The sequence below is a fragment of the Lichenostomus cassidix genome, chromosome 13 (assembly GCF_008360975.1).
Source record: "Lichenostomus cassidix isolate B80296 chromosome 13, HeHo_3.0, whole genome shotgun sequence".
Classification (NCBI taxonomy): Eukaryota; Metazoa; Chordata; class Aves; order Passeriformes; family Meliphagidae; genus Lichenostomus; species Lichenostomus cassidix.
In genome coordinates this window covers 7,942,879-7,962,693 of record NC_139494.1, presented here as the reverse complement: position 1 = coordinate 7,962,693, position 19,815 = coordinate 7,942,879, and the positions used below count along the sequence as shown (strand labels likewise).

General features: G+C 48.2%; 1 long non-coding RNA gene across 3 annotated transcripts; it reads left to right on the top strand.

Moving 5' to 3' along the window:
• LOC146431161 (uncharacterized) lies at positions 1-18,665 on the top strand. 3 transcript variants are annotated; one of them, XR_014854890.1, is made up of 3 exons: positions 12-666; positions 2,034-2,213; positions 17,630-18,665. It is a non-coding gene; the product is annotated as an uncharacterized LOC146431161 (long non-coding RNA). The 3 variants fall into 3 exon arrangements; XR_014854889.1 differs by lacking the exon at positions 2,034-2,213 and having other exon boundaries at positions 1-666; XR_014854891.1 differs by lacking the exons at positions 12-666; positions 2,034-2,213 and adding an exon at positions 10,477-15,828.
• Positions 18,666-19,815: the final 1,150 nt, after the last annotated feature.

The following is a 19,815-nucleotide window of genomic DNA, read 5'->3' as shown; positions in this document are numbered from 1 at the left end:
CAGAACTCTAGTGCTCTGGTAGCTTCATCCAAGCTCACAGAGTTCATGTAGAGTTGCAGAAGAGGATTGGTCAGAGGGAGCTCTCCTGTTATGGACTGCTGCTTTCCCATGAAGAAAGTCGCTTCCAAAATCCCAAGTGCCTCCACTTCAAGTCCCAAGAGATAAATTACCCTGTGGGGGTTGGGTCTGCCATACCTAGATGGACTCACAGAATCGTTCAGGTGGGAAACGCCCTCTAAAATCATCGAGTCCAACAATTCCCCCCGCACTGCCAAGCCCACCAATAAACCATGTCCCCAAGTGCCACATCTACATGTCTGTTAAGCCCCTCTGGTCCCTTCGGCGGCGACTCGAAGTGCTTCTTCACCTGTCCTACTCCAGGCCAGGGGAACATCGCGATCGGGCACTGGGGAAGAGATGAACCCGCTGTGTAAGAGGCGGGCTGGGGGAGTCGTTTTGCCCGCAGCCCAGGCGTCCCCCCAGCTCCGGGCCGATCCCTCCGGGCTGCCCCCGCCCCGGCTCCCCCAGACCCTTCCCCGAGGGCGGCCGGCAGCCGGGGCCGCCCCTCCTTCGCCGGGAAAGGGAAAGCGAAAGCGGCTCGCCGTGTCACACGGAGCGGGGCCGCGGCCGGAGCGGGGCTGGGGGCTCCGGGGGACCCCGCGGGAGGTGAGCGGGGCCGGGCAGGGATGGGAGCGGGTGGGGACCGGGAGCGGACCGGCCCGATGGCCGGGGCGCCCAGGAAGGGCTGCGGGGCTGCGTGGGGCTGGCGGTGCCGAGGGTCCGCGGGTGAGTGCCGGGGCTAGCGGGGATGGAGGGAGCCGCTGCCGCCGGGTCCCTTCCCGGCCCCTCGAAGCTCCGCTTCTCTTCATCCTCCTTTGCCGCGGCGGGCAGGTGCGAGTTGGGGCGCGGTGCCCTCCCGTTCGGGGGTGAGCGGTGCGTAAAGCCCCTTTGCCCCCTACCCGCCCCGCTCCGGCCGCTGCCAGGTCCCGTCGGCTCCTGCGCCCCACGGGCTCGGTGATGTGAGCTCCTGCTGAAGCCTCTAAAAGTCTGACCTTCCTATGTATTTATCACTCAAAGGCAGTAAAACGCCAGCACAGATGTCCTAGAGAAGCTTGGATGCCTGTTCAAGGCCAGGTTGAATGGGGCTTGGAGCAACTTGGTTTAATAGGTGTTCCTGCTGAGGAACATTTAGCAGATGGTTGGAACTGAACGAGCTTTAAGGTCCTCATCAACCCACACCATTCTGTGGTTCTGTTTGGGGTAATCTTTGGTCTGTGTGTTCTCCAAACGGCAGCTGTTAGGGAGTTGGCCAGTGCTCCCCCATGCTCTGATGGTTCAGTTTATCCCACTGCAAGTTCCGATCTTTGAGTTTCCCATTGCTTATAACTCTGCCAGCTTCATAGTTTGAGCTGAAAATGTTCTGAGCTGGCTGACTGCCTCAGCTTGGCTTTCCTTTCTGTATTAATTTATTTTCTTCCAGCCAAGAGGGAGGCGAGGACTGACCCTTAGCTCTCAGATGGCTGTAGTTCTGGTAACCTTTCCTTGGAGCAGCACTGCCTGCCCAGCCTCCCTGTTAGCTCCAGCAAGGAATTTATATCTGGGAAAGGAGAACAGATTTTGTAAAACTCTGTTGCCCAAGTATAAGCTGATTAGCACAAATCATAACAAAATAAAGCTTAATTTCTTTCTGTTCTATCTCAAGTCAAGCATTGGTTGTAGCTCTGGTACACTCTGCTGCTGGTAGAGTCAGATTGTGAAGAATAGGTCAAGGTCAGGAACTTGAAGAGGGTGAGAAATAAGTGTGGGTTTAGCAGACATCACTGTCATTGTGTGAGCTGAGATAAGGGAATAAGGTTGAGGTTGGACTAAGACTACACCAAAAATTGTTTGGGATGGAGACCAGTGAGGACAGGGTTCCCCCACAGGTAGCTGCTGTGGAGCTGAGTGCCCTAGGCTTTCCCCTTGCCATAGCAGATGAAATTAAATTTGTTCTCTAGCAACAGCTGTGGTCTTTGTTTTCCCTTTGAGAACAGAGCCTTCAATATGAAACAGCTGAAGCCATGCCCAGCTGTAAGTTAGTGAAGAGCAAGTAACAGACTTCCCTTGTGAAGGGCTGCTGGAGCAAGTGAAAATGCATGCTGCAGCCGGGGAGCAGCTCCACCACAGCCAAGGATGTGTTTGGAAAGATAGGCTGTGTTCAACCCATGCTCACTGTGAGTTCACATGTTCATATTTGCTTATTTTTAAACTGAGACCGTGTGCATGTTCTCAGGCATGCACCTGGCCCAGGTACCCTGCAGGCACTGAGAGGGCTGGAGCCAGGCTACAGCACCAGACAAACACTTTGGGCAGTGGCTGGGTGAAGGATGCTCTGGCATCCCTGTCCCGGGCTTGTGTGTTGTGCTCAGGAGCTGGGATGGAAGGTGCTCTGCAAGCAGTAGCTGGAGGACTTGGCTGTCTCCAGATCCCAGCCTGGTTGCAGAGTACTTGGTGTGCTGGTGCAGGCAGGAGCAGCACCTGAGGAGATGCTCTTTCAGAACTGCTGAGGGCTCAGAACAGCCACAGAGCTGATCTTTGGATGTGTAAAGTGCTTGTTGATATCATTTGGAAATTATGGAATGTAGGTCAGTCACTGGAACTGGAGAACATTACTGTCACTATGCTGTCTCAGATCAGGGAAATGAGACTGCAATGCCCAGCCCTGGCATCGCACAACGAGGATTCTGGCAGTGTGTACCTTGGAAGAGCTGGAGAGATGATGCAGTTTGTCTTCAGAGCAAGGTTTTACCAGCGTGGAGAGAACACCAGGCTTGGGCAGTTCAGAGAAAGAGTGTGAGTGAGTGAGCACCCTTTTGGCTGCTGCAGGGAATGGGGCGAGGGACAGCACAGACACACTGGAGTTGCCTGTGTGTCTTGTAATGATCACTGGGGGATTTCAACGTTCAGAGTCTGAGTTTGGGACCATGGTTCTGTTGTTTCTCCATCAAACCCTTGCTGTCAAGCGCATGAACCCGTTATGATACTGTACCTGGAAGATACTGAATCATCAGTTTCTAGATACAGAAACTGTTTCAGAACTGATACAGAAAGATACAGTTTCATCACTGGGAAAAGCGCATGAGCTCTGACATAGGAAACTCTGGGTGAGTTCTGCCCATGGGTGTTTGTTCAGCTTATCAGGTCTTGGACACTGGCAGCAGTTAATGCTATTGGGAGCTGAGCATTCTGTGCTGCTCTGGAGTCAAGGTGAATAGCTAAATCTTCAGCTCTGTCAGGGAACATCCTTCCTCCGCTTCACATCCTTCCTCCGCTTCTCTCCCAGGAATCAGCCCAGCCTTGCAGTCTTTCTTCCCCTTGTTGTGTTTATAACAGCAGTATTATGAGTGCTTTCAAAATTGCCCTGGGGACAGAGGGGGACAGCGCCGTGGAGTCGTGGGTGGCATTAGTTTTTGCATTGAAAGCACCCAGGCGCCAGAACCCTCACCACAGATGCCCTTTCTTATCTTCTGCTTTCTGTTTTGCAAACATGCCCCAGACTGGACTGCTTTTATGATTAACTTGCTGCTACAAAGCAAATAGTGCTCCACGTGTGTGCTAATACACACATAAAACTAGCTCTGTTTCTGTTTTCTGCATTGAGGTGTAGATTTTGTGTGTAAAAGTCTGACTGGGTTACTAAGAAAAGCCTTCAGAGCTGGAATGCTAATTGAAAACCACAGCTCCTAGCACACCAGCATGGCCAGTGTGCTCAGACTAGCCCCTGTCCTGGCTGGCAGCCTGTGAGGGGGACAGGCAGCAGTTCCCAGGACACCTCCAAAACAAGTCCCTTGCAGCCAGCAGACTCCTTGGGGATTCCTCCTGGTCCCTCTGTGCCAGCTGGGGAGGAGCAGGGACACTGGAATTGTCCCAACAGCTCACAGCTCTCTGCCTCTAGAGCAATGCATCTCCATGGGTGGCAGCAGAAGTGCTGCTCCCTCTGCGCTGTCGCTCCCTGCCCTCTGCCACATCCTGACCCAGCCGTATCTCAGTGATCTAGAAAACTTCAACAAGGGCCTTTATGTGAGTTGCTGAAGTGATTATCCTCTATGATTGTCTGTGTGATGTGACCCCTCCTGGTGCTGCTCTGTGCCTCCCCACCTCGACTGCTTCAACATCGATTTGAGCTCAAGCTGAATGTGCTATGCTCCGCTCAGTCTTCACTGACTATAAATCAGCTTCAGGTAACCCATTTAGCCCAAAATATCCATGCAGAGTCAAGTGTGTCCCAAACTGTGTGACAGAAGGCAATGTGTGGCCACATCTCTGCTCTGGGATGTGCAGGGCACCTTTAGTTGTGTCCTCGGGGCTGGTGTAAGGTGTGGGGTTTCCTGCAAGAGGATACGAGAGGAGGGATCAGTGTGGGACAGCACATTCTGCTCGGGTGTTTAGCCATCCCTCAGCACTTTCTGCAAGAACTACAGCTCTGCTGGGGAATCCCCACGTGTGGCAATGCACAGGACAGGGATCTTCCTTCCCCCCAGTGCTGATTCCAGTGCTCCCACTGCGGGCAAATGCTTTTCTTTGGATGACTTATCTTCTGGACTGGAATGTTGTAGGGAAGCTCAAGTGAGGTAAGGCTGGAAAGAGGGGACAGAAGGAATGTCCTGTGTGGAGGCAAGCTGTGCGTTCCTCTGGGGACTGCAGAGGGCAGTGGCACCCACAGGACCTGCAGGTGGCCTCGGGTACTGGCTGGAGGAGCCGCCCCAGAGCAACCCCTCGCAGGCAGGGAGGAGCTCTGGGTGGTCCATGTCGGTGGAATGGATTGTTGCAGCCCTTGCTGGGCTCCATCTCAGATTGCCTTGCTCTGCACGGTGTCTCTGTGAGTGCTGGTGGCTGCCAGGGGATCCCTGCGGTCCCAGCCCTCTGCAGCCATTCCTCCTGGTGCTCACAGAAGAGAATGGCCACTCAAGACAAGACTCAAGTGAGCACCACTGTGATGCTGCCCTTGCACTGCCCTGATGGAGAGCACAGCTGTCTGTGGGAATGAGAACCAGCCGTGGTCACATCAGCACTGCTCAAGGGTGGTGTGGACCAAGGGCTGTGCACACTCCCCTCCTGCCTGCTCCTTCCACTCCCAGCACAATTACTGCTGTCAGCTCCAATGGGAAGGAGTCCCTGAGTGCCCACAGCAAGGGAGAGGATATGGATCCTGTGGAATATGACCATGTGGAGATGTCTGGGATGAGGTTTAGAGGCAGAGAGAGAAGATGCTCAAGGTGCAGCCAAGGAGGCCCCACGGTCACACACTTCATATGGTCTCACCTTGGAGGCACCTGCCATCATCTTATGCTTCAGGGCAGCCTCCACATCTGCATCTGAGGGAGGGGGAAGAGCAAGGGGTCTGAAGGAGGGACTCAGCTCAGAGCCCCCAACACTTGCTGCTTGCGAGGGACTTAGACACTCTGAAGAGTTTCCAGATCCTGAGGAGCCCTGGGAAAGGAACAGCAGCTCTGAGAGGTCTTGGAGGAGCATCTCAGGTGGAGAGCAGAGAGCTGATGGCCCTATCAAAACTGTCAGGAAAAAATTAATGCACTGAGTTCTGTTTTATCATTCTGACATCAAAATCTTGTGCCAGAGCTTTGCTTTGAGTGCATAGATGAGCATGTGCTTTACTGCCAGTCTACCTATTTGCCCTTCTTTGCCCTTTATTTTACTTCCCTTTTCTCTCACCTGCTGAAAGAGCAGCTGACAGTTGTCCCTCTTCCTCAACAGAATGTTCCAGTGTTTCTATTTAATCCCAATATTTGCTGTACACAATAGCTGTGCTGTCTGGAAGAGAGAAGGGAATCTCTGTCATCCTCCCTAAGCCCTTGCCAAGCTTGTGCCCACAAGGACTTTCTTGCCCTTGGGGCCCAAACCTCCACCTGCCAGCCCTGCCCATTCCCAAAGCCTGCATATGGGTCCATTTTGGTTTGGTCCATTTTTTTCCTTTGGAAGCCAAAATCAGCCCCCAGCAGTGGCTCTGTGCTTCAGGATGGGAGTCACATCTCCCAGGTTGGGGACTTTTCACAGGTTGCAAGTCAAACTGTTGGATTCACCCCTGTGTTGAGTTTATCCCGAGGGCTGGAGGTCAAGTTCAGGTCTATGGTGTGACAGCAAAGAGCTGCAGCATGGCTGAAAATGAAGATGTTTAAAGACTGGAAAAACACAACAGGCTTTGGATCTGTGTCACTTTGGGATCTGTGATGTGTGCCAGGCAGCTCTTTCCTTCGTGGCCCCAGAGGTCTGTGGTCATCTTTGTCCGTGGCTGTGCTTCACCAGGAGTTTCAGTCTCCCGCCTCATGTTTGTCATGGCTTGTTCTCACTCTGACATCCATCCCACCCTTTCCTGTCCCGTTCTGAGCTGCTGCAGCCGCTGCACTTATCACTTCAAAGCAGCCATGGACATCTGCCAGACACAGCCCTGTCCTGGAGCCAGCTCAGCTACAACAGCTGAAAAAAGCAAATACAGTAATTTTTTAAATGTTCCAGGTTTTTCAAAGAGTGCTATGGACCATTGTGGGAAAACTGCTGTGTGCCGAGCGCAGGTGGTAACATGGGGGCAGAGTGGAGGAAACCTGGAGGAGGGTTATTTGTAGAAGAGAGATGCAGAAGAGGGGTTTGCAGGAGAGCAGAAGTGGATTGGGTCTGGTGGAGAAACTGCAGGTGGATTTGATTGAAGAAGCAGGCAAAGGAGATGTGAGATGTTGTCACCTGCGAGGGAATTAAGCTGCTGCTAAAAGTGCTCAGTGACTTCAGAGGAGCATGAGTCAGTCCCCTTTCCTTACAGAGCCTTTGCGTTCACTTTAGCAAAATATGTCCACAACTTTTTCTGCCCAAATGAGCCTCTCCCAGCTGAGACCGTGTCCCTGGAGAAAAGGGAACGCCGTGAGTGACTTTACCGACCTTCGCGGTTGTGGTGAAGAGCCGCAGGGCAGCTGCTCCTCTCTCCTTACCTCTGCCAGCCCTTGGGAGGGACACTCTTGGAGAGAAGGTGGTTTCATGGGTGAGATGCTCTTGTTTTAAGTGAACCCTACTTAAGGAGATTTGTACACTAGTTATACAACTTAAATGGTGCTCATGTCCTATATAATTAACACAGCGGTTAAGCTGAATAAAGCCCACTTAACTGGCTTTCCCTTACAAGCACCTTGTTTTCCATCAGCAAATTAGCATGACTGAAGGGCTGCAAAACCAGTTTTCCCAGTCTGTTACAGGGAAGGGATCGCCTTGAATACCATATTCTCATAGCACACTGTTGAGTGGATCAGAGGTGGCCTCTGACCCCTGGATGTGGCTCTGCAGCTTCGTCTGCTCACAGCTCCACAGATGAAACAGCTTTTGTCTTTGCACCATCTGATGGTGGAAGGCACAAAATAGGGAGATTTGGAGGTGACAAACTTTAAACCTCTGCGTTCTTTTCTCTGGGTTTCCCGTAAAACCAGTTGAAAAACATTTGTTGTATTCTGGCCACCCAAAGAGTTTACCTGGTGACCTCCATGTCCGGCAAACTTAAAAAATATCCTTCTTGGGGACAATTAAAATATTGCTCCTTCCTGAGGAAAGTGGGCTGTAAGCCTTGGAAATTAAAGATCCTGGCAATCAACCTGCCCCAGTCCTGCTGAGCCAGGATGCTGAGGGACAGGCTGCATGGTCCTGCCAGCTCGGGGGCCTGGGCAGCCTGCTCATTACAGCCTACTAATTACCTGCTTCTCGTTACTGGGGCAGTGACACCTGCTGATGGGAAGAGCTGAACTGGCCTTTCTGGAAGCATGAAATTGATTTTAACATGGTGTCAATGTGCTTTTTAATTAATTAGACTGTCACCATCCTTGCCTGTCTGGACCAAGCCCATGAGAAGCTGCAGGAATGTGTCTCCCCAGGAGCCCAAATCCTGCTGCCATCCTTCCTTTGTTGAGGGCTGATGTAATATTGTCATGGCATGAAGTTAGTGATGATGGAGGTGGCTGGAGCTGATAAAGCTGAACTTGTTCTATGCCCCTATAAGAGAAGGGTAACTACAGGCAGACATTTTAATTCCAAAGGAGTTATTTGCATGGGACAATATTCCTTTCTTGGAAGAGTGTTGCCACCTCTGTCAGCAATGCCAGTGGAGGATGGATCAGTTCCCCCAGCCCTGTTTGCATCCCAGGCAATGCTATGGCTGCTGCTCCCTCTGAGGGAGTTTACTGAGCAGTGGAGAAACCATCTGAGTGTTTGTGCTGAGATAATGCAATGGACAAGAGATAAGATAGAGAAACTGATTGTCTTACCTGCTTAACCCTAGGAGTTCAGCCCCCAGGAGAAGCCAGAATGGGTGCAGAGGAGCCTGAGTCAGACGCAGTCCTGCTTGGATTTTGCTCTTCATTACCATACACCAATTTCTGCATCCTGATGCTTTTCCCTTAGAAATGGCACAGCCAAAAGCCTTCTTGAGGAGGTCAGCAAACATGGCAGCAATTATTCAATTCTGAAAAAAACTTTTCTGAAACAATAAACAGCATTGTACAAAATAGCTGACACTTCCCATGCAGCCGTTGCATCATCTTCCTCTGGATAAGTGTTGTGGTCAATAGAATTGTTGTGTGGGAGAGCCTGGTGATAATAAGCATCAATATAGGAAGTCCCTCAGCACATGAAGGAGCTCTGGAGGAGCTGGCTGCAGCAGAGCTTTAATTTATGTCAAATACACAGTGCAAATAAAACCAGTTCCTGCTGTGCAGAAAGCAGGGCAGTGACTGTGCTCCTGTGCTGGGCACTGCTGAGGCCACAGCCCAAATCCTGGGTTCATTTTTGGTCCCCTTGTGGCAAGAAAGATATTGAGGGGCTGAAGTGTGTCCAGAGAAGGGCAACAGAGCTGGGGAAGGGTCTGCAGCATAGTCTGGTGAGGAGCAGCTGAGAGAGCTGGAGAGGCTCAGCCTGGAGAAGAGGAGGCTCAGGGAGGACCTTCTCACTCTCCACAACTCCCTGAAGGGAGGCTGGACCCAGGTGGAGGTCAAGCTCTGCTCCCAGGTGACAAGTGATAGAACAAGAGGAAATGGCCTCAAGTTGTACCAAGGGAGGTTTAGGCTGGATATTAAGAAGAATTTCTTCACAGAAAGGGCTGTCAAGCCCCTGCCTGTGTCCCCAGCATGCATCCCTCCCATGCACCCGGTGCATGGAGCAGCCGCTGTTTGTGGTGCAGAGTCACTGCTGCTATTTTAAGGCACTGACACCCCAAATGAATTTCACAGCTGGGAAATTACTTTTATTTTTGTAGACGGGTTTGAGTGTTGAGCCATCCTGTCTCTCTTTGAACTACCCTTCTTCCTGGCTGGGTGTAGCCCAAAGGGGATGGAGCAAAGTCCTGGTTTCACTCAGGTGCAGAGGAGCTTTGCTGCTGTAGCACAGCTCTCCCTGTGGCTTCCTCTGCATGAGCCACTCCTCAAGATGACCAGCAAGCTTTCCAACTTTCCTCTTTTCTTTTGAGAGAAAAACATTCCCTAAGTGCTTTTCCTCCTGTTCAGCAAATTACTTAAATTATTGATACTAAGCCCATCTTAAATGAGGTTTTGAGTTCTGTCCTGTGTACAGCATTCAGTGCACGCTACAGGAAAACCAGGCCTGTGACCTTGATTGCAGGAATCAAATCATTAGCTCGGGGTTTGTTTGTTGTTTGAGGAGAATGGAGGACGCTGTTTCGCAGCCAGTATAAACAGAACCAAGACAGTTTTAGGAAAAAAGAAGTATATGTATTTATTTAAGTGCATCTGCCTCTGTAATTCATCTTGTCTGCTTCCCTTTGTTTAGAACTAAGAACTTACATGGAGCAAGGGACAAAAAAGATTATGTGAGTGTTCAGTGATAGGATTTTTCTTTACTGTAATCATCAAACCTGCTTGATAATGTCTGTTATTTTGCCTTGGAAACTTCATGGAAAAAAGAAAAAAAAAAAAAGATCCCTGGTGGTAAACACTGGTTTTTTATATAAGTAATACAGCTGGAGTGTGGATAAGCTTTTGGATAGTGAGTTGTGTCTGTAACTGCTGCTTGCTGTACACTATGGGCTGTAGGAGGCCTGGAGTCTCTCTCACGTCAAGGCAGAGGTACCCTGTCCTGTCCCCCTTCTCCCTGTGCCCTGCTTTCCATTACAGGGCATTTGGGCTGGGCTGGAGCATCCAGCTCTTCATGACAGCTGCAGACACAGAGCCAGGCTTGCTAGACCACCTAGTAAATACAGTCAGCTTCAAGGCTGGGTGACTTGGCAGACTTTGCAGCTGTGTTTGTGACACTGGGCATGTCTGGGATGAGTTCTGCCTTCCCAGGGCTGTACAGCCCCACCACAGGAGCCAGGCTGCTGCTGCTGGTGCAGGCTGTGTAGGGCTGGGGACTCCCAGGCTATTTTGAGCTTGATGAAGGTAAGCCCAAGAACATGACTGTGTTATCGCCTCCAGGAAGGATTATCGGTTTCAAGTGAGTTTTTTGTTTGTTGTGGCTTGTAAAGGTGATGTGTTTGATTTGGACCTATTTGCAAAAATGTCTGGTTTCCTCCTGGCACTGGCACTGGCACTTGTAAGGACAGATTGCAGGGCAGTGCCGGGACAGCCCTGAGGACCTGAGTCTGTGTTAGCAGAAGCTTTCCTTTGTTAGTGCTCTGTTCTTGGAGGACACACCCTGCTAAGGAAAGAAAAAAGAAAGATTAAAAAAGTAGGAGCAGTATTCTGTGCTGCCTTTAGTGCTGGTTTGAAGCTGATCAGCAAATGTAAAAGTTGGAGAGTGTCTACTGACAAGGGCATGGAGTGACAGGACAAGGGGGAATGGCTCCAGACTGACGGAGGGCAGGGTTATACTGGATATCGGGAAGAAATCCTTCCCTGTGAGGATGGTGAGACCCTGGAACAGGGTGCCCAGAGAAGCTGTGGCTGCCCCTGGATCTCTGGAAGTGTCCAAGGCCAGGCTGGACAGGGCTTGGAGCAACCTGGGATAGTGGAAGGTGTCCCTGCTCGCGGAGCTGGATGAGCTTTAAGGTCCCTTCCAACCCAAACCTTTCTGTGTTTATGACTCTTTGATGATGATAAAAGCACAGAGAGCTGGCAGGAGGCAGGTGAGGTGATAAACTGGGTTACTGCTGCTGGGTCACTGATTCCTGCTCCCGTGATCCGGTTATTACTGCTGCTGTATCTCCAAGTACGTCATCAAATCCTGTTTAGCTCCAGTCTAACTTGGAAAACCTGGTAATTAGGGAATGAGAGATAACTCAGGAGTTATTTGTGGAGTTATTTGTGCATGTCTGTACCACAGCAGAGCCCCACAGCTGTGCTGGGGAAGCCTGGCCATAGAGGCTGCATTCAGCAGGAATGAGACACCCTGGGAATGCATCCTGTGGTTTGAAGGAACAAACCCAACCACAAGGATCAGGGTTACTGTGTTGAGGAGTGTCCATAATCACTTTAAACCTGCTGGGGAGGTGAAGGGTCACTGTGCCATAAACAGGGAATTATGATGTGCTGTGTGATGCTTGTATCATCAGAATGTAAAATATTGCTTCCCATCAATTAGGGTCAAGTAACAACAGAAGTGCAGAGCTGAGGGGTGCCCAGGCTGGTGGGGGCAAAGAAACAACTCAGCCCAAAGTGAGGTACAAGTGTGGACCCATGTACCAGAAAATGGCAAGTTAATGTATTTTAATGCTCTCACAGAAAGCTACCAGGAGCGTTTCACACACTGAAAATTAAAAATATCACCAAGGGAGCTTTCCTGAAATGCAAATAATGGCTGCAAGTAAACAGCTTCATCAGAAACTCAGTTTTTTGCTAAAATCCCCCCAGAGTGGCAGGAAAGTGTTGGCTCATCCTTGTGTTTATACAATGAAGTGGGCAGAGTGCTTCATACCAGATCAGTTGCAGCCTAAGAGCAATCATAATATTGGCTGCTGGACTGCATACAATAAAACCTACTCTGATATCCAGGTATTATAAAATAAACTCATAAAAATTTGAGCCATCTTGCTAAATGAATTGTGTTCTAAAGCATGATAAGCTTCTAATGGACATATATTTGATTTAATTATGATTATTTAATAAACCTGGCTAGCACTTTGGGTTTGCAGTTGTGTTACAGCCAATATTTCCTAGAGTTATTTATATAATTTAGCTTTAATTTGGTCTTACACGTTTAACCCTGTAATAACCCTTCCAGCTGCCATTTGAAGCATCTTTTTTTGTCCCAAACTCCAGTGATAGGAAGAAACGATCCAAGTAATTCTGACTTCTAGGCAGTGAGGTTGAAATAAAGACCTCCCTTATGGATCTCTAACAACCAGTGCAACATAATAAATTCAAAAAGGAATATTCATCTGGGACACCTTCTGAGGTACTTAGCTGTAGCTTTTTGCCTTTCTCATTTGTTTCCAGAGCATTTCTCTTCCCTGGTTTGGTGCTTATTTTTCACCCAGGGTTGCCTGCAGAGGAATTCTCACACTGCCCCTTGGCACTTTTCAAGGTTCCAGCACTCCTGAACCACTCACAACTTTTGTGGTTTCACATTTACAGCCCTTTTCACCTGAACCTCTCCATAATCATTAATGTGCATCTGTAGGCTAGAAAAAATGTCAGTATTACTGATTTAGAGGTAATGGATATACGGGAGAGAGAGGAAAAGCAAATAGTGGCACATTTCCTGATTCTAATCTGCCTTAAGCACCGTTTGTGCTTCCTGTTGATGCACAGCAGTTGCCCCGATGACCTTCATGGTATTGTTGATTCAGATGATTAAGGTGAATGAAATTATCAAAGTTTCTTAGGTAGATAGCCAGGCAGCTGAGGTTTTTCCATACTCTCAGCTTTGCTTTGTTGTTTTAATTTAACTGCTAGAATAAATCAAAGCTCGATTAAGGTGATAATAGATATTTAGGTGTTCCTGAGGTGAAGCATTATTCTGACAGAAATTCTCAGAGGGTGGAAAAGAAGTGGTTTGTCACACGGGAGGAAGGGGAGTGGGAAGATTTTGGGCATGCAGGTGTCCACGTGCTCCACAAATGGGAACTGCTGGCTGCTTGTCCAGCAGCCCCAAGGAACAGCAAGCTGTTGCCCAGCATGTCCTGCTTGCAGATGTGGCAACTATTTGGAAACCTCTGGGAGCTGTTGGGAATTTCTAACAGGAGCTGATGCTGAGCACATCAGAGGAAGTGCATGAAATGCCTGGAGTTCTTCAGAGTCAGGTGTTTGGGCCGTGGTGGCACACACAAGGATTGTAAGCTTTTAGCCATTTCCCATTTCTGATTAATTGTTCTCATGGCATTGCCTTGGAATCAACTCTTAATTTCTTCTGTGCTTTCAGAACTGTAGGGCTGATGTCACACTGCTCGTGTGGTGCTCTCTGAGCAATGGCTTCATCTCATCCTTGCTGCCATCTGTACCCTCACTAGGTGTCTGGGCTTTTCTAGAAAACAGGACCTTAGGAATTGAGCTTGCTCTTGAGAAATGCTGCAATTAAGCATTTTTAGGTCATTGGGTGATAAGGGAGAAGCTCGGAGTTTACTCCAAATGGTAAAATTCCATTTGGAGCTTTCCTTTGAGAGCATAGCATCACGTGATTTCTCCGCAGTTGCCTTTTGACTAAAACCAAACAAACCGAAAATATGAGTCAACAGTTTATCACGTGTTAAGGCTGACTCTGCTATTTCTTAGGGCTGCAATAACTGCTGGCTGTGCCCTTTCCCTCCTGCAGCCCTGCCCTGCCTGGGGGCAGCAGGAGCTCACCTGGAGCTGAACCTGAGTCAGCAACTTGAGGGGCCAAAATTCAGTAATGTGGCTGAATGTTGTTCCCTGAGGGTGGTGAGGCACTGGCACAGGTTATCCCAGCAGCACTGGTGCCTCCAGCCTGTTCCCAGCCTATGCTTGGTGCTTTGCTAGTGAAGAGTGGACAATTAAAGCGGTCAGCCCTCCCCTGTTGCAAACCAGCATGGACCATGTGATATATGCACTCACTTGATGTGCATCCAGGACACTTGTGTGGACCTTGTGTACCATGAGGTTCACGTTGGCGTCATGAAAATTAATCCACTAATGCCAGAGGTTTATGCCCAAAAAGGAGACAGAGGAGTCCTGTAACTTTATTCGAATAAAGGGAGAGGTCATGGGACAGTTTCCCATGGGGTCTCTCAAATTGCTAGAGGACTCAGCCTTTTTTTATCCTAATTTCCCGGCCACATTTCTCTCTCTCTTTGCCCATTGGCTGAGGTACTGGAGAGGTACAGATTCCCCTAATCCCCCGATACAGACCCCTTCTAATGCACATCCCCCCTTTTTTGTTTTCTTTGTGTCTCTGTTCCTTTTCTCTCAGCCAAGGGATTTAGGATGGCTTTGGGTGAGTAACAGTGTGTCAATTAATAGAATTCCTATGGAATTTATGGTTCCTCCCATTATTTCTTTCACCTGTCAGTATCTGGCCTTATCTACCAGCAGGCCCCACAGTTTGTTTGTAAAGACATCTCCCTCTCGTTCCCTTCATTGGGGATCTGCAGGGCTGTCAGTGAATGAAGCTTTTTGTGCTTGGCAGGATGTTGGTGGTGTGTGGGGTTTGTCTGCTTGCAGCACCTCTGCACTAACTCCCCACAGTGCCATTTCCTCCTCCTTCCCCTCCACATTCGATAACTCAGAGCCTTGGCATGTAGCAGGTGCTGGGTGAAGTCCTCAGCAGGATGGGGAACCCAGCACAGGTTCAGCGATGAGTGTAAAAAACAGGGATGGGAAGAAAAATAGAATCATAGAATCTCATGTTGAAAGGGATCTTGAGAATCGTGTGGTCCAATCTTTCTTGGCAAAAGCACTGTCTAGATAAGATGGCTCAGCACCCTGTCCAGCTGAACTGTAGACGTCTGGAGCACTGGGGAATCCACTGCTCTCTTGGGGACATTATTCCAATGGCTGATTGCTCTTACTGTGAAAAGCTTTCCTCTTGTGACTATGGGAATCTCCCCAGGAGTAACTTGTACCCATTACCCTTTGTCTTTTCCATGTGACTCTTTGTAAAATGGGAGCCTCCATCTTCCTTGTAGCCACCCTTCAAATACTGAGATGTGGTGATGAGGTCTCTTCTGGGACCTTCTTTTATCAAGGCTGAACAACCACAGTTGTCTCAGCCTTTCCTCTTGCAGCAGCTTCCCAGCCCTTGGGGCATCTTTGTGGACTTTTTCTGGACCCTCTCCAGCTGGGCCACATCTTTGTGGGGACCAAACTGAAGAGAGTATTCCAGGTGTGGTCTGACAAGCATTGAGTACAGTGGGATAGTGACTTTTTCTTTTCGGGTGATGCCCTTGACCCCCAAGACCCTTCATTGCCTTCAGTCCACAAAGCAGGCACTCAGCGGAAAGCTGCCTGGGATCTGCCTTCCCGTGGGGAAGCACCCAAATCCATGCCCCTTTAGCTCTGGAGAGGTTGAGTTTGCTCTACAGAGAGTTTTTCATGGGCTCATAGTAAATAAGTCGAGTCCCCCACTCCCACCCTGCTCCACCCACCAGGAACTGGCACCAGTCATAAGAACTGCTGCAACTGGGCCAGGCAGATAGGAGTGGTGCCAAGGCTAGATGCCTTCTGGCTGACCCAGGAAGAATAAAAATATGGAGCTCAGGATGGAAAAAAAAACTAGTTGGAGGAAGTTCTGAAGAATCATACAAATAGGTCTGAGAACTTGGCCGCTGCACAGCGGCAGTGCCAAAAATAGCTGTGAAAGCAGGGCTGGTGGTGAGCAAAGCTGCACAGAACTGTGGCTGCTGCTGCTGCAGTGTGAGGAGCAGGGGGTGACAGGAGGAAAATGATGCCACAGTTCATGGTGAGGGCTCAGTTTGCCTTGAGCAACTAACCTATTTTAACATCTTGTATGTTTGAAAGTCTGCTTGCATTTGTTGGCTTGTCTTTAAATGGGCTTGAAAGCTGTTTCCATCAACTTTTAAAAAAAACAATACCATAAGAAAATAAAACACAATTTTCACAGGAAATTTTGATATCATGACTGTGACTCAACTTATTAATATTAGCTGTGTTATGTCACTGTTGGTCTTGATGCTTTCTCCTTATCTTGCCTTATGAGTGTGCTACAGGCATTAATGGAGAGAAAATAATTTGTTAGTTACAAAGCCAAAAATCCAAATGTTCGGTGGTTTTGGTCACCCTTTCCAAATAGAGCAAAAGAGGGGTCTGCACGGAGTCCTGCTCTGGGAGCAATCACCCACCATGGTGTTCCTTAGTACTGAAACAGGGAAGGGTGCCTTGGGAATCAGGGGTGTATCCCTTGGGGGCAGTCTCACTAGTGATCAGGAATGTCCATGGGGTAGCTCCAAGATTTAATAAAAGGTTAAATAGATTGTTTTGTGAGTGATGTAGTCTAAATAAGGACTCTGGCCACAGAAGCGGGGTCAGGAAGGGCAAAAATTACTTAGAAAGTTCGTGGCTTTGATGGTGGCTCAGATGGACATAGGTCATGGTCAGGCTGAGCAAAATTTAAATATATCTGTCAATTTCAACAAGACAGCTGTTCTTTGTGTTGTTTGTTGGTGTTTTTTTAAATAAGCACAACTGAAACATTTTATTTTGATTTTATATTTTTATGGGGTGGTTTAAGAAAAATTCAGATATACTTGTGGGAAATTCCCTTTTGCTCTAACTCATGTTTTCTGAGACACAAATGCTGAGATGAGAAAGTTCCAAGCAACTCCTATTTCAACATTTGTTTTAGTTATTTGAGACAAATAATGCTCTGCACATTAAAGTATTTGATTTCATCTGGTTTCATGACATAACGATGAGTGATTCCTGTATGTTCATGTGCCTTTCATTGTCAGTCACTGGCAGGATACAAGGTACAAGTGACAGATGCTATGAGAACAATGCCAGTTTATATGACTTTCCATGTCACCAGCCATCCCTGCTGTCCAGGGAAACTCTGCCTAAGCATGGTCTGAAGCCCATGAAATATGGGATAGCAGGGCAACTCTTCCCAGGACAATGCATGAGTCAGTCCCAGCAGAGCATAACTGGCTGAGAAGCCATCAGGCTTCTGCAAGGGCTTGTCCTGGGCTTGATACCAGATATTTCCAGCCTTCTTTTTTTGTTACTCACAGAGGAACTACTTTAACCAGCAAAAAAATAATAATTAAAAATAAATTATAGTATATACTTTGCTCACCTTGTGGCTGAGGAAAGTCCATCTGCTGTCATCAGCCATTTTTACAGGTCCAAGTCGTGAAGGCTGTCCTTTCTATGGCAAGTGTATTGGCTTGCAACTCTAAACATTTTGTGTAGATAAATAAGTTGTTAAATAAGAATATGGGTCATTCTGATAAAGTCAGAATAAGGTTGTGAGATGGGAGGGTGTAGACTGACATGCCAGTGGCAGAAGCACTTTATAAAGTGTATCACAGGTAATGGGCTGTCAGCTGCCTTGAAGTCAGTGTTTTAAAAACAGATAGATAGATAGATATAGATGATGTAGATACAAATACACAATGCTTGCAGGGAGACTGAGTATCAGCATGTGAAGAAATCAACACTTTGTTGAAGAGGCAATACTTTCTATAAGCTGATCTAGAAATACAGTGATAATCAGTATGTTAACATTGTCCGTTTCCTCACAGCACTTGATACATGGATTACAGCTGGAAGAGGCACGGGATGAAGGCACGGCTGGGAAGTCCCCCTTCGTGGAAGCAGGGATGTGTTTCTCACGGAGCAGCAGTTGATGGTCTCCACATCCAGCAGCTCTGGCCACAGATGGCTGTGGGAGAACTCTCGCTGGGGCGTCTGAGGTGACACGAGGATTCCACAGGGAAAAGTGGAATAAAGACATGTGAGTTAGTCCTGAACCTGGGTGGAGATTTACAGCCATGTGCTTTGCAACTGGTGAAGATTCAGATCTTAATTTTGGCATTTCCTGTGCATTCTGCAGCCAGAATAGAGTGTGTGTCTGCTCTGTGAGAGAGCTCCGGGAGCGCTGGTGCGCCACGTGTGTGAGAGTGGATTCATTTCCATGGAACCAGCATTCCACCTCGGCACTCAGCTGGGATGGGATGGGGTGGAGGATGCTGTACGCCTGACGTCATCTCGCTGTTGGAAGTTCTGGCCTTACTCACCCTCCTGTTACCCCGTGCTTCACCCTCACTGATGTCCAGGCTCTGACCCTACCATGACCTTTATCTGACCATCTCTGGATTCCTCTGGCCAAACGCTCCAAGGCAGGAGCCCCCCAGCAGGGGATTTCTCTACCTGGCATGAAATAAAGCACAATCTCTGCTGAACTAATTCATCCTAGGTTCATCCCTGTGTTGAGGAGGTCTCTGCATTCCTGGAACCACCTGATGCATTAGAAATTGGATTTTTAATGAATTCAATAACTAGATCTCATGTTCACCTAGGCACGTGGGGACATTAGTGTATCTATTGTATCTTAATTATCTAATCTTTTAGGGCTGTTAGACATTTTAAAGGAGGCTTGAACCAGGGATCACTTCTCACACCAGGCTTTGGGTCTTCACTTTACTATCTGTGCAACTCCTGAAAATAGAGTACTATACACTAGTCAGACATCATCTACAGACTATTTGGCAGCTGCACTGAAAATTAAATTAAGTGTGTTAAAAAGGAATTTAAATAAAACGTGTTGGAAAAGAAGAATGCCTATTTTAGTATTTAAATGTCTTCAAAGATGTTGGCGGGAGTAATTTTTCCCTTGTACATGTAACACATTGGTTCACATATGCCAATATAAGGCTCCTTTCAAGCTGAGTATTATACTGGGATACAGCAAAAGTTAAATTTAAGATAATGAACTGGAGGAAACCCTCTTTTGTTTCACCTCTGGAATTTTCAGTACTTTTCTGCAGTGTTACAAATACCTTTATAAAAGGTATCATGGCTGATGAGCTAAAAAAAAAACAGCTAGGGAAGGGGAAAAAAAAAGAAGAAAAAACCCTGTGGCTGTGGTATGTTCATTTCATGTTTGTGGTTAATATTTCCCAGGCTGCTTCGAGGTGAGGGTAAGTTCAGTCATCACACCGCCTCTCGCCAGAGTCTGCTGGTGTTTCTAAATTACTCTGATAAAAGATCGTAAAAAATGAACCTGTGGTAAATTGCATCATTCTTGTTATGTGTTTTCAGCTGAGGACACAACACAGAACTCGTGATCAGGTCATGCTCAGCCATACCCCACAGTGGGGATAATCCATGTCCTCTGCTGTGATTTTCCTGAATGTCTCTGCATTTCCAGCTGTGCTCCTTTCCTCCTCTGCACTAGGCACCTTGCGTCAGCTTGAGGTTATAGTGACATGAGATTTCTCTTTGATGCAAGATAAAAAAGCTGCTCTGGGTGGAAGAGCCCATGCACTGATCACAGCTCCCAGTGTCCCAGTGGTGTGAGGCCTTGTATGGGAGACTTTGAAGTGTTTGAGGCCAGGTTGGACAGGGCTCTGAATCAACCTGGTGTGGTGCAAGGTGTCCCTGCCCATGCTGGGGAGTTGGAATGAGATGGTCTTTAAGGTCCCTTCCAGCCCAAACGGTTCTGTGGTTCTCTGAAGCAGCTGAGAGGTGAAAATGTGAGTTACAAATTGGTGCTGAGGAAACACTTGCAATAGAACAGCCTCTGCAAATGTGTCTTTAAACGAAGTACATCACCACATGTTCCTGTAGGAAGAAGTGGGGAGTCCCTGCTTGGCAGAATTAGAAATTAAACCAAGCCCAGTCTGTGGGTGTAGCTGGGTTAGCTGGCTGTTGTGGTGCTGAGGTGTATTTAAGTGGTTTATTTATATGTAAATATAAGAAAGCAGAA